Raw genomic sequence first — 12,754 nt, 5'->3', positions numbered from 1 at the left:
TATCCCCCATTGTTAGAGCTATTTATCCCCAGTGTTAGCTAGTTATCCCCCAGTGTTAGAGCTAGTTATCCACCAGTATTAGAGCTAGTTATTCCCCAGTGTTAGACCTAGTTATCCCCCAGTGTTAGAGCTAGTTATCCCCAGTGTTGGACCTAGTTATCTCCCAGTGTTAGAGCTAGTTATCCCCCAGTGGTAGAGCTAGTTATCCCCCAATATTCGAGCTCGTTATCCCCAGTGTTAGAGCTAGTTTTCCACCCAGTGTTACAGCTAGTTATCCCCAGTGTTAGAGCTAGTTATCCCCAGTGTTAGACCTAGTTATCCTGAGTGTTAGAGCTAGTTATCCCCCAGTGTTAGAGCTAATTATGCCCTAGTATTAGAGCTAGTTATCCCCCAGTGTTAGACCTAGTTATCCCCCAGTGTTAGAGCTAGTTATCCCCCAGTATTAGAGCTAGTAATCCCCCTGTATTAGACCTAGTTATCCCCAGTGTTAGAGCTAGTTATTCCCCAGTGTTAGAGTTACTTATCCCCAGTGTTAGACCTAGTTATCCCCAGTGTTAGAGCTAGTTATCCCCCAGTGTTACAGCTAGTTATCCCCCAGTATTAGGCCTAGTTATCCCCAGTGTTAGAGCTAGTTATCCCCAGTGTTAGAGCTAGCTATCCCCCAGTGTTAGAGCGAGTTATCCCGAGTGTTAGAGCTAGTTATCCCCATGTTAGACCTAGTTATCCCCCATGTTATAGCTCATTATCCCCCAGTGTTAGAGCTAGTTACCCCAGTGTTAGAGCTAGTTAGCCCCAGTATTAGAGCTAGTTATCTCCCAGTGTTAGAGCTAGTTATCCCCAGTGTTAGAGCTAGTTATCCTGAGTGTTGGAGCTAGTTATCACCCAGTGTTAGAGCTAGTTATCTCCAGTGTTAGAGCTAGTCATCCAGAGTTTTAGAGCTAGTTATCTCCCCATGTTAGAGCTAGTTATCCCCCAGTGTTAGAGTTAGTTATTCCCAGTTATCCACCAGTGTTAGAGCTAGTTACCCCAGTGTTAAAGCTAGTTATCCCCCAGTGGTAGAGCTAGTTATCCCCAGTGTTAGAGCTAGTTATCCCCAGTGTTTTATCCCCAGTGTTAGAGCTAGTTATCCCCCAGTGTTAGAGCTAGTTATCCCCAGTGTTGGACCTAGTTATCTCCCAGTGTTAGAGCTAGTTATCCCCCAGTGTTAGAGCTAGTTATCCCCCAGTATTCGAGCTCGTTATCCCCAGTGTTAGAGCTAGTTTTCCACCCAGTGTTACAGCTAGTTATCCCCAGTGTTAGAGCTAGTTATCCCCAGTGTTAGAGCTTGTTATCCACCCAGTGTTACAGCTAGTTATCCCCAGTGTTAGAGCTAGTTATCCCCAGTGTTAGACCTAGTATCCCGAGTGTTAGAGCTAGTTATCCCCCAGTGTTAGAGCTAATTATGCCCTAGTATTAGAGCTAGTTATCCCCCAGTGTTAGACCTAGTTATCCCCCAGTGTTAGAGCTAGTTATCCCCCAGTATTAGAGCTAGTAATCCCCCTGTATTAGACCTAGTTATCCCCAGTGTTAGAGCTAGTTATCCCCCAGTGTTAGAGCTAGTTATCCCTAGTGTTAGAGCTAGCTGTGCCCAGTGTTAGAGCGAGTTATCCCGAGTGTTGGAGCTAGTTATCCCCATGTTAGACCTAGTTATCCCCCATGTTATAGCTCATTATCCCCCAGTGTTAGAGCTAGTTACCCCAGTGTTAGAGCTAGTTATCCCCAGTGTTAGAGCTAGTCATCCAGAGCATTAGAGCTAGTTGTCTCCCCATGTTAGAGCTAGTTATCCCCCAGTGTTAGAGTTAGTTATTCCCAGTTATCCACCAGTGTTAGAGCTAGTTACCCCAGTGTTAGAGCTAGTTATCCCCCAGTGGTAGAGCTAGTTATCCCGTGTTAGAGCTAGTTATCCCCAGTGTTTTATCCCCAGTGTTAGAGCTAGTTTTCCCCCAGTATTAGAGCTAGTTATCCCCAGTGTTAGAGCTAGTTATCCCCAGTGTTAGAGCTAGTTATCCCCCAGTGTTGGAGCGAGTTGTCTCCAAGAGTTTTATCCCCAGTGTTAGAGCTAGTTCTCCCCAGTGTTAGAGCTGGTTGTCCCCAGTGTTAGAGCTTGTTATTCCCCAGTGTTAGAGCTTGTTATCCCCCAGTGTTGGAGCTAGTTATCCCCAATGTTAGAGCTAGTTATCCCCAGTGTTAGAGCTAGTTATCCCCCAGCATTTTATCCCCAGTGTTAGAGCTAGTTATTTCCAATGTTAGAGCTAGTTATCCCCAGTGTTAGAGCTAGTTGTCACCCAATGTTAGACCTAGTTATCACCCAGTGTTAGAGCTAGTTATCCCCCAGTGTTAGAGTTAGTTATTCCCAGTTATCCACCAGTGTTAGAGCTAGTTACCTCAGTGTTAGAGCTAGTTATCCCCAGTATTAGAGCTAGTTATTTCCCAGTGTTAGAGCTAGTTATTCCCCCAGTGTTACAGCTAGTTATCCCCAGTGCTAGAGCTAGTTATCCCCAGTGTTTTATCCCCAGTGTTAGAGCTAGTTATCCCCAGTGTCAAGGCTAGTTATCCCCCAGTGTTAGAGCTAGTTATCCCCCAGTGTTAGAGCTAGTTATCCCCCAGAATTTTATCCCCAGTGTTAGAGCTAGTTGTCCCCAGTGTTAGAGCTTGTTATCCCCCAGTGTTAGAGCTTGTTGTCCCCCAGTGTTGGAGCTAGTTATCCCCAGTGTTAGAGCTAGTTATCCCCCAGCATTTTATCCCCAGTGTTAGAGCTAGTTATCCCCCAGTATTAGAGCTAGTTATCCCCAGTGTTAGAGCTAGTTATCTCCAATGTTAGAGCTGGTTATCACCAGTGTTAGAGCTCGTTATCCCCCAGTGTTAGAGTTAGTTATTCCCAGTTATCCACCAGTGTAAGAGCTAGTTATCCCCAGTGTTGCAGCTAGTTATCCCCAGTGTTAGAGCTAGTCATCCTGAGTGTTAGAGCTAGTTATCACCCAATGTTAGACCTAGTTATCACCCAGTGTTAGGGCTGGTTATCCCCAGTGTTAGACCTAGTTATCCCGAAGTGTTAGACCTAGATATCCCCCGTGCTATAGCGAATTATCCCTCAGTGTTAGGGCTAGTTATCCCCAGTGTTAGAGCTAGTTATCCTGAGTATTAGAGCTAGTTATCTCCCAGTGTTAGAGCTAGTTATCCCCCAGTGTTAGAGTTCGTTATTCCCAGTTATCCACCAGTGATAGAGCTAGTTACCCCAGTGTTAGAGCTAGTTATTCCCCAGTATTAGAGCTATTTATGCCCAAGTGTTAGAGCTAGTTATTCCCCCAGTGTTAGAGCTCGTTATCCCCAGTGCTAGAGCTAGTTATCCCCAGTGTTTTATCCCCAGTGTTAGAGCTAGTTATCCCCCAATATTAAAGCTAGTTATCCCCAGTGTCAAAGCTAGTTATCCCCCAGTGTTATATCCCCAGTGTTAGAGCTAGTTATCCCCAGTGTTAGAGCCAGTTATCCCCAGTGTTAGAGCTAGTTATCCCCCAGTGTTTTATCCCCAGTTAGAGCTGGTTATCCCCCAGTATTAGAGCTATTTATCCCCCAGTATTAGAGCTAGTCATCCCCAATGTTAGATCTAATTATCACCAGTATTAGAGCTAGTTATCCCCCAATATTACAGCTAGTTATCCCCAGTGTTACAGTTAATTATGCAGCCAGTGAACCATTTATATTCCACAGTAGACAACAATGATTGGTCCATGTTGTGGGGCAGCTGCAGTGCAGATCCTTGGCTCCCAGCTCCACATGAACCACTCCTGGTGAAGTAATCAAGTTGCTGACTGGATTCGCAACAGCGGCCGACAGAGTATGACATTCAGCACTCACTCAGTCGGAATGTGCTGCAAAGGCAGGCTGTGAAGTGCGGGAGTGCCCCAGTGAAACACACCACCCTCCACATTCATTGCTGTTTGGGAAGTGAAAACTGGGTCTAATCGCTGAGAACAATCTGGTAGATGGAACGGAATTTGATCTAAATTATAGAGCATTTTTGCAAAATAATTACCACCCTGTGATAACAGCGCGGTTCCTTCTGGAAGTGCTTGAGTCCGCACATTTGGAATATTTGCATTCTAAGGAGCCGATCGCTAAATAAAAATTGTTCTGCTCTTAAGTCATTTACCAGGAGCTGGGAAATTTCCACGTCTAGTCCATGCTGCGTAAGAGCCTTCCTGGTGTACACATCATGTGCAGGCCACATGCGCTTGTACAGCTGTTTGCACAGGAATCATTGATCATCTACACACAAGACTTCTCTGCCCACCTCAGACTGTCCACAAATAAATAATGGATGCTCCGCCACCAATCCGTCTTGTCCTATCCTCTGCTATTGCAGAGATAAACCTCCCATTGTTCGTGGTACGCACAGCCTGGAGCGGACTTGGCCCTGAGGTAATATCGATACTGAGGCCTCACCCTATAGTCTGTGCTCAGTGTCAGCCAGTGTCTCAGTGGGTAGCACTCTCGCCTCAGAGTCAAAGAGTTGTGGGTTCAAGTCCCACTCCCATGAATTGTGTACAAAAATCTAGCCTGACACTCCACTGCAGTGCTGAGGGAGTGCTGCACTGTCGGAGGGGCAGTACTGAGGGAGCGCTGCACTGTCGGAGGGGCAGTACTGAGGGAGCGCCACACTGTCGGAGAAGCAGTACTGAGGGAGTGCCGCACTGTCGGAGGGGCAGTACTGAGGGAGCACCGCACTGTTGGAGGGGCAGTACTGAGGGAACGCTGCACTATCGGAGGGGCAGTACTGAGGGAGCGCTGCACTGTCGGAGGGGCAGTGCTGAGGAAGCACTGCACTGTCGGAGGGGCAGTACTGAGGGAGTGCCACACAGTCGGAGGGGCAGTACTGAGGGAGTGCCACACTGTCGGAGAGGCAGTACTGAGGGAGTGCCGCACTGTCAGAGGGGCAGTACTGAGGGAGTGCTGCACTGTCGGACTTGCCATCTTATGGATGAGACGTTAGACCAAGGCACCATCTGCTCTCTCAGGTGGATGTAAAAGATGCCAGGGCACTATACCTTTCCTTTTTGTCCGTCCGAAGGTCTGAACTTTGTGTACACACAGACGTAAGTAGCTCACTCAGAACTGGCCCCATTACCATCTCCTTTCGCCTCGCACCCTCATCCCTTTTGTCATTAATCTCTCCTGCCTTCCACCCTATTGTGGACCCTCCCCATTGTTCTTTCCTCCCTGCTTTCCCTGCCTGTGCACTTGCTTAAAACCTTTTTTTTATTCGTTCACGGGATGTGTGCGTCGCTGGTAAGGCCGGTATTTATTGGCCATCACTAATTGCCCTTCAGAAGGTGGTGGTGAGCCACTTTCTTTAGCCGCTTTCTTGAAACTGTTAAATCTCTAACTGTATCCAGTTATGACAAAGGGTCATCGACCAGAGACATTAACTCTGTTTCTCTCTCCACCGATGCTGCCTGACCCACTGGATGTTCCCAGCATTTTCTGCTTTTAGTCCAGAACAAGGGGGCATAACCTTAAAATTAGAGCTGGGCTGATCGGGGGTGATGTCACGAAGCACTTCTTCACATAAAGGGTCGTGGAAATCTGGAACTCTCCGATAAATGCAAGTCTGTCTTTCTACTATCTTTCCAGGACGGGCTCTCATGCCGAAACCTTTCTTACATTTAGCCTTTCAAGAAAATGGCAGAGACTCAATTGCTCATAAATTGTCAGGTTGCAATGGAAGACCAACAGGAAGAGCAGTGCAAGGAAGGTGGTGCAGGAGTCCCCTGTGGTCATCCCCCTGCAAAACAGATACACTACTTTGGGTACTGTTGAGGGGGATGACTCATCAGGGGAGGGCAGCAGCAGCCAAGTTCATGGCACCGTGGCTGGCTCTGTTGCACAGGAGGGCAGGAAAAAGAGTGGGAGAGCGATAGTGATAGGGGATTCAATTGTAAGGGGAATAGATAGGCGTTTCTGCGGCCGCAACCGAGACTCCAGGATGGTATGTTGCCTCCCTGGTGCAAGGGTCAAGGATGTCTCGGAGCGGGTGCAGGACATTCTAAAAAGGGAGGGAGATCAGCCAGTTGTCGTGGTGCACATTGGTACCAACGACATAGGTAAAAAAAGGGATGAGGTCCTATGAAACAAATTTAAGGAGCTAGGAGCTAAATTAAAAAGTAGGACCTCAAAAGTAGTAATCTCGGGATTGCTACCAGTGCCACATGATAGTCAGAGTAGGAATCGCAGGATAGCGCAGATGAATACGTGGCTTGAGCAGTGGTGCAGCAGGGAGGGATTCAAATTCCTGGGGCATTGGAACCGGTTCTGGGGGAGGTGGGACCAGTACAAACCGGACGGTCTGCACCTGGGCAGGACCGGAACCAATGTCCTAGGGGGAGTGTTTGCTAGTGCTGTTGGGGAGGAGTTAAACTAATATGGCAGGGGGATGGGAACCAATGCAGGGAGACAGAGGGAGACAAAAAGGAGGCAAAAGCAAAAGACAGAAAGGAGATGAGGAAAAGTGGAGGGCAGAGAAACCCAAGGCAAAGAACAAAAAGGGCCATTGTACAGCAAAATTCTAAAAGGACAAAGGGTGTTAAAAAAACAAGCCTGAAGGCTTTGTGTCTTAATGCAAGGAGTATCCGTAATAAGGTGGATGAATTAACTGTGCAAATAGATGTTAACAAATATGATGTGATTGGGATTACGGAGACGTGGCTCCAGGATGATCAGGGCTGGGAACTCAACATCCAGGGGTATTCAACATTCAGGAAGGATAGAATAAAAGGAAAAGGAGGTGGGGTAGCATTGCTGGTTAAGGAGGAAATTAAGGCAATAGTTCGGAAGGACATTAGCTTGGATGATGTGGAATATATATGGGTAGAGCTGCAGAACACCAAAGGGCAAAAAATGTTAGTGGGAGTTGTGTACAGACCTCCAAACAGTAGTAGTGATGTTGGGGAGGGCATCAAACATGAAATTAGGGGTGCGTGCAATAAAGGTGCAGCAGTTATAATGGGTGACTTTAATATGCACATAGATTGGGCTAACCAAACTGGAAGCAATACGGTGGAGGAGGATTTCCTGGAGTGCATAAGGGATGGTTTTTTAGACCAATATGTCGAGGAACCAACTAGGGGGGAGGCCATCTTAGACTGGGTGTTGTGTAATGAGAGAGGATTAATTAGCAATCTCGTTGTGCGAGGCCCCTTGGGGAAGAGTGACCATAATATGGTGGAATTCTGCATTAGGATGGAGAATGAAACAGTTAATTCAGAGACTATGGTCCAGAACTTAAAGAAGGGTAACTTTGAAGGTATGAGGCGTGAATTGGCTAGGATAGATTGGCGAAGGATACTGAAGGGGTTGACTGTGGATGGGCAATGGCAGACATTTAGAGACCACATGGATGAACTACAACAATTGTACATTCCTGTCTGGCGTAAAAATAAAAAAGGGAAGGTGGCTCAACCATGGCTATCAAGGGAAATCAGGGACAGTATTAAAGCCAAGGAAGTGGCATACAAATTGGCCAGAAATAGCAGCGAACCCGGAGACTGGGAGAAATTTAGAACTCAGCAGAGGAGGACAAAGGGTTTGATTAGGGCAGGGAAAATGGAGTACGAGAAGAAGCTTGCAGGGAACATTAAGACGGATTGCAAAAGTTTCTATAGATATGTAAAGAGAAAAAGGTTAGTAAAGACAAACATAGGTCCCCTGCGGTCAGAATCAGGGGAAGTCATAACAGGGAACAAAGAAATGGCGGACCAATTGAACAAGTACTTTGGTTCGGTATTCACTAAGGAGGACACAAACAACCTTCAGGATATAAAAGGGGTCGGAGGGTATAGTAAGGAGGAGGAACTGAGGGAAATCCTTATTAGTCGGGAAATTGTGTTGGGGAAATTGATGGGATTGAAGGCCGATAAATCCCCAGGGCCTGATGGACTGCATCCCAGAGTACTTAAGGAGGTGGCCTTGGAAATAGTGTATGCATTGACAGTCATTTTCCAACATTCCATTGACTCGGGATCAGTTCCTATGGAGTGGAGGGTAGCCAATGTAACCCCACTTTTTAAAAAAGGAGGGAGAGAGATAACAGGGAATTATAGACCGGTCAGTCTGATATCGGTAGTGGGTAAAATGATGGAATCAATTATTAAGGATGTCATAGCAGTGCATTTGGAAAGAGGTGATATGATAGGTCCAAGTCAGCATGGATTTGTGAAAGGGAAATCATGCTTGACAAATCTGGAATTTTTTGAGGATGTTTCCAGTAGAGTGGACAAGGGAGAACCAGTTGATGTGGTATATTTGGACTTTCAGAAGGCTTTCGACAAGGTCCCACACAAGAGATTAATGTGCAAAGTTAAAGCACATGGGATTGGGGATAGTGTGCTGACATGGATTGAGAACTGGTTGTCAGACAGGAAGCAAAGAGTAGGAGTAAATGGGGACTTTTCAGAATGGCAGGCAGTGACTAGTGGGGTACCGCAAGGTTCTGTGCTGGGGCCCCAGCTGTTTACACTGTACATTAATGATTTAGACGAGGGGATTAAATGTAGTATCTCCAAATTTGCGGATGACACTAAGTTGGGTGGCAGTGTGAGCTGCGAGGAGGATGCTATGAGGCTGCAGAGCGACTTGGATAGGTTAGGTGAGTGGGCAAATGCATGGCAGATGAAGTATAATGTGGATAAATGTGAGGTTATCCACTTTGGTGGTAAAAACAGAGAGACAGACTATTATCTGAATGGTGACAGATTAGGAAAAGGGGAGGTGCAAAGAGACCTGGGTGTCATGGTACATCAGTCATTGAAGGTTGGCATGCAGGTACAGCAGGCGGTTAAGAAAGCAAATGGCATGTTGGCCTTCATAGCGAGGGGATTTGAGTACAGGAGCAGGAAGGTGTTGCTACAGTTGTACAGGGCCTTGGTGAGGCCACACCTGGAGTATTGTGTACAGTTTTGGTCTCCTAACCTGAGGAAGGACATTCTTGCTATTGAGGGAGTGCAGCGAAGGTTCACCAGACTGATTCCCAGGATGGCGGGACTGACCTATTAAGAAAGACTGGATCAACTGGGCTTATATTCACTGGAGTTCAGAAGAATGAGAGGGGACCTCATAGAAACGTTTAAAATTCTGACGGGGTTAGACAGGTTAGATGCAGGAAGAATGTTCCCAATGTTGGGGAAGTCCAGAACCAGGGGTCACAGTCTAAGGATAAGGGGTAAGCCATTTAGGACCGAGATGAGGAGGAATTTCTTCACCCAGAGAGTGGTGAACCTGTGGAATTCTCTACCACAGAAAGTTGTTGAGGCCAATTCACTAAATATATTCAAAAAGGAGTTAGATGAAGTCCTTACTACTAGGGGGATCAAGGGGTATGGTGAGAAAGCAGGAATGGGGTACTGAAGTTGCATGTTCAGCCATGAACTCATTGAATGGCGGTGCAGGCTAGAAGGGCCGAATGGCCTACTCCTGCACCTATTTTCTATGTTTCTATGTTTCTATACACGATTCTGCCACCACTCCATTAACTCTTTCCAGACCACATTCACAATTTCAATCGATGCATTCCGTCACTGGCACGGGAAAGGTTAATACCACACAGAACTGCATGTGTCCATCTCTGCAAATGGCATCGTAAGTGCAAAGGAAAAGAAAGACTTGCATTTATATAGCACCTTTCATGGTCTCAGGATGTCCCAAATCACTTTGCAGTCAATGAAGCATTTGTTTGAAGTGTAGTCACTGTTGTAATGTAGGAAATGCAGCAGTCAATTTGCGCACAGCAAGCTCCCACAAACAGCAATGTGATAATGACCAAATAATCTGTTTCTGTTATGTTGATTGAGGGATAGATATTGTACCCGGGATCCCTGCTCTATTTTGAAATAGTGGCCGTGAGATCTTTTACATCCACCTGAGAGAGCAGACGGGGCCTCGGTTTAACGTCTCATCCGAAAGGCGCCACTTCCGACAGTGCAGTGCTCCCTCAGTACTGCCCCTTCGACAGTGCGGCACTCCCTCAGTACTGACCCTTCGACAGTGCGGCACTCCCTCAGTACTGCCCCTTCGACAGTGCGGCGCTCCCTCAGTACTGCCCCTCCGACAGTGCGGCACTCCCTCAGTACTGACCCTTCGACAGTGCGGCACTCCCTCAGTACTGCCCCTTCGACAGTGCGGCACTCCCTCAGTACTGCCCCTTCGACAGTGCGGTGCTCCCTCAGTACTGCCCCTCCGACAGTGCGGCACTCCCTCAGTACTGACCCTTCGACAGTGCGGCACTCCCTCAGTACTGCCCCTCCGACAGTGCGGCACTCCCTCAGTACTGCCCCTCCGACAGTGCAGTACTCCCTCAGCACTGCCCCTCCGACAGTGCGCCGCTCTCTCAGTACTGCCCCTCCGACAGTGCGGCACTCCCTCAGTACTGCCCCTCTGACAGTGCAGCGCTCCCTCAGCACTGCCCCTCCGACAGTGCGGTGCTCCCTCAGTACTGTTTGTCAGTCACAGTGCGGCACTCCCTCAGCACTGCCCCTCCGATTGTGCAGTGCTCCCTCAGCACTGCCCCTCCGACAGTGCAGCACTCCCTCAGTACTGACCTTCCGACAGTGCAGCACTCCCTCAGTATTGCTCCTCTGACAGTGCGGTGCTCCCTCAGCACTGCCCCTCCGACAGTGCGGTGCTCCCTCAGCACTGCCCTTCCAACAGTGCAGCACTCCCTCAGTACTGCCCCTCCGACAGTGCAGCACTCCCTCAGTACTGCCCCTCCGACAGTGCAGCACTCCCTCAGCACTGCACTGGGAGTATAAGCCTCGATTTTTATGTTTAAATCTCTGGAGTGGGGCTTGAACCCACAATCTTCTGACTCAGAGGCGAGAGTGCTGCCCACTGAGCCACGGCTGACACCAAAGTATTCTGGGAAATACTAATTATTTTCCCCTACCCACAGAATAATGTTATCTGCCTCTGCAGTCTGTAATTATCTTGGGTCGGGTACAAACAGTCACCCTTGGGTTCATCATCCAACTCAATAGACTTTACACTGTTCAGTTAAGGTGGAGCGCAGTGGTGGACCGCCATCTAGTGGCAGTTCTGCTGTGTGCGGCAATGGGCACACTTATTGAAGAATTTCCGTGTCTGTTCCTGCCTCCAGCCCCAGTGTAAGGCACAGCAGAACTTGGATTATTGGCAAACTAAGCAGGCGGAGGGGTGAGCTGGTCAAGCTCTTCTAGATAATGAAGGGTCACCGCAAGGTCATTGGCGAGAGCCTGTTTCCACTGGTTAGTGATACTGTACTGTGAGGACCAAAATTTAAGATGATCACAAAAGTTAATGGGGAGGTTCGTAAACCTGCATTTGCCAGAAGGTGGAATTTTCTGCCTCATCCCCTTTTGAAGCCGAGACCATCATTTATTTTCAATTTGATAGTTGTTTGCAAAGAAGAATATTGCAGATTATGTGGCAGGGCATGGGGAGTGAAGGGGAGAGTGGGATTAGACTGGGTGGTGTATTAAAGGGTGTGGGGAGTGAGGGGAGAGTGGGATTAGACTGGGTGGGGTATTAAAGGGTACGGGGAGTGAGGGGAGAGTGGGATTAGACTGGGTGGGGTATTAAAGGGTACGGGGAGTGAGGGGGAGTGTGGGATTAGACTGGGTGGGATATTAAAGGGTATGGGGAGTGAGGGGGAGCGTGGGATTAGCATGGGTAGTGTATTAAAGGGTGTGGGGAGTGAGGGGAGAGTGGGATTAGACTGGGTGGGGTATTAAAGGGTACGGGGAGTGAGGGGAGAGTGGAATTAGACTGGATGGGATATTAAAAGGTGTGGGGAGTGAGCGGGATTAGACTGGGTGGGATATTAAAGGGTACGGGGAATGAGGAGAGTGGGGTTGGACTGGGTGGATATTGAAGGGTGCGGGGAGTGAGGGGAGAGTGGGATTAAACTGGGTGGGATATTAAAGGGTATGGGGAGTGAAGGGGAGAGTGGGATTAGACTGGGTGGTGTATTAAAGGGTGTGGGGTGTGAGGGGGAGAGTGGGATTAAACTGGGTGGGATATTAAAGGGTATGGGGAGTGAGGCGGAGAGTGGGATTAGACTGGGTGGATATTAAAGAGTGAGGGGAGAGTGGGATTAGACTGGGTGGGATATTGAAGGGTATGGGGTGTGAGGGGGAGAGTGGGATTAGACTGGGTGGGATATTGAAGGGTATGGGGAGTGAGGGGGAGATTGGGATTAGACTGGGTGGGATATTAAAGGGTACGGGGAGTGAGGAGGAGAGTGGGGTTGGACTGGGTGGATATTGAAGGGTATGGGGAGTGAGCGGGATTAGACTGGGTGGGATATTAAAGGGTACGGGGAGTGAGGAGGAGAGTGGGGTTGGACTGGGTGGATATTGAAGGGTGCGGGGAGTGAGGGGAGAGTGGGATTAGACTGGGTGGGATATTGAAGGGTATGGGGAGTGAGGGGGAGATTGGGATTAGACTGGGTAGGATATTAAAGGGTACGGGGAGTGAGGAGGAGAGTGGGGTTGGACTGGGTGGATATTGAAGGGTATGGGGAGTGAGCGGGATTAGACTGGGTGGGATATTAAAGGGTATGGGGAGTGAGGGGGAATGTGGAATTAGACTGGCCAGGACATGTTGCTGCTGAGATATCACAGGACTAAGGCAGATATTATCGGACTAAGGCAAAAGTTTTGGCTCACTTGCTCAGCTGTCCGAGGTGTCA

This window comes from Pristiophorus japonicus, chromosome 22, assembly GCF_044704955.1.
Source record: "Pristiophorus japonicus isolate sPriJap1 chromosome 22, sPriJap1.hap1, whole genome shotgun sequence".
In the NCBI taxonomy this organism is placed as follows: Eukaryota; Metazoa; Chordata; class Chondrichthyes; family Pristiophoridae; genus Pristiophorus; species Pristiophorus japonicus.
Note: the sequence above shows the minus strand (reverse complement) of the source record.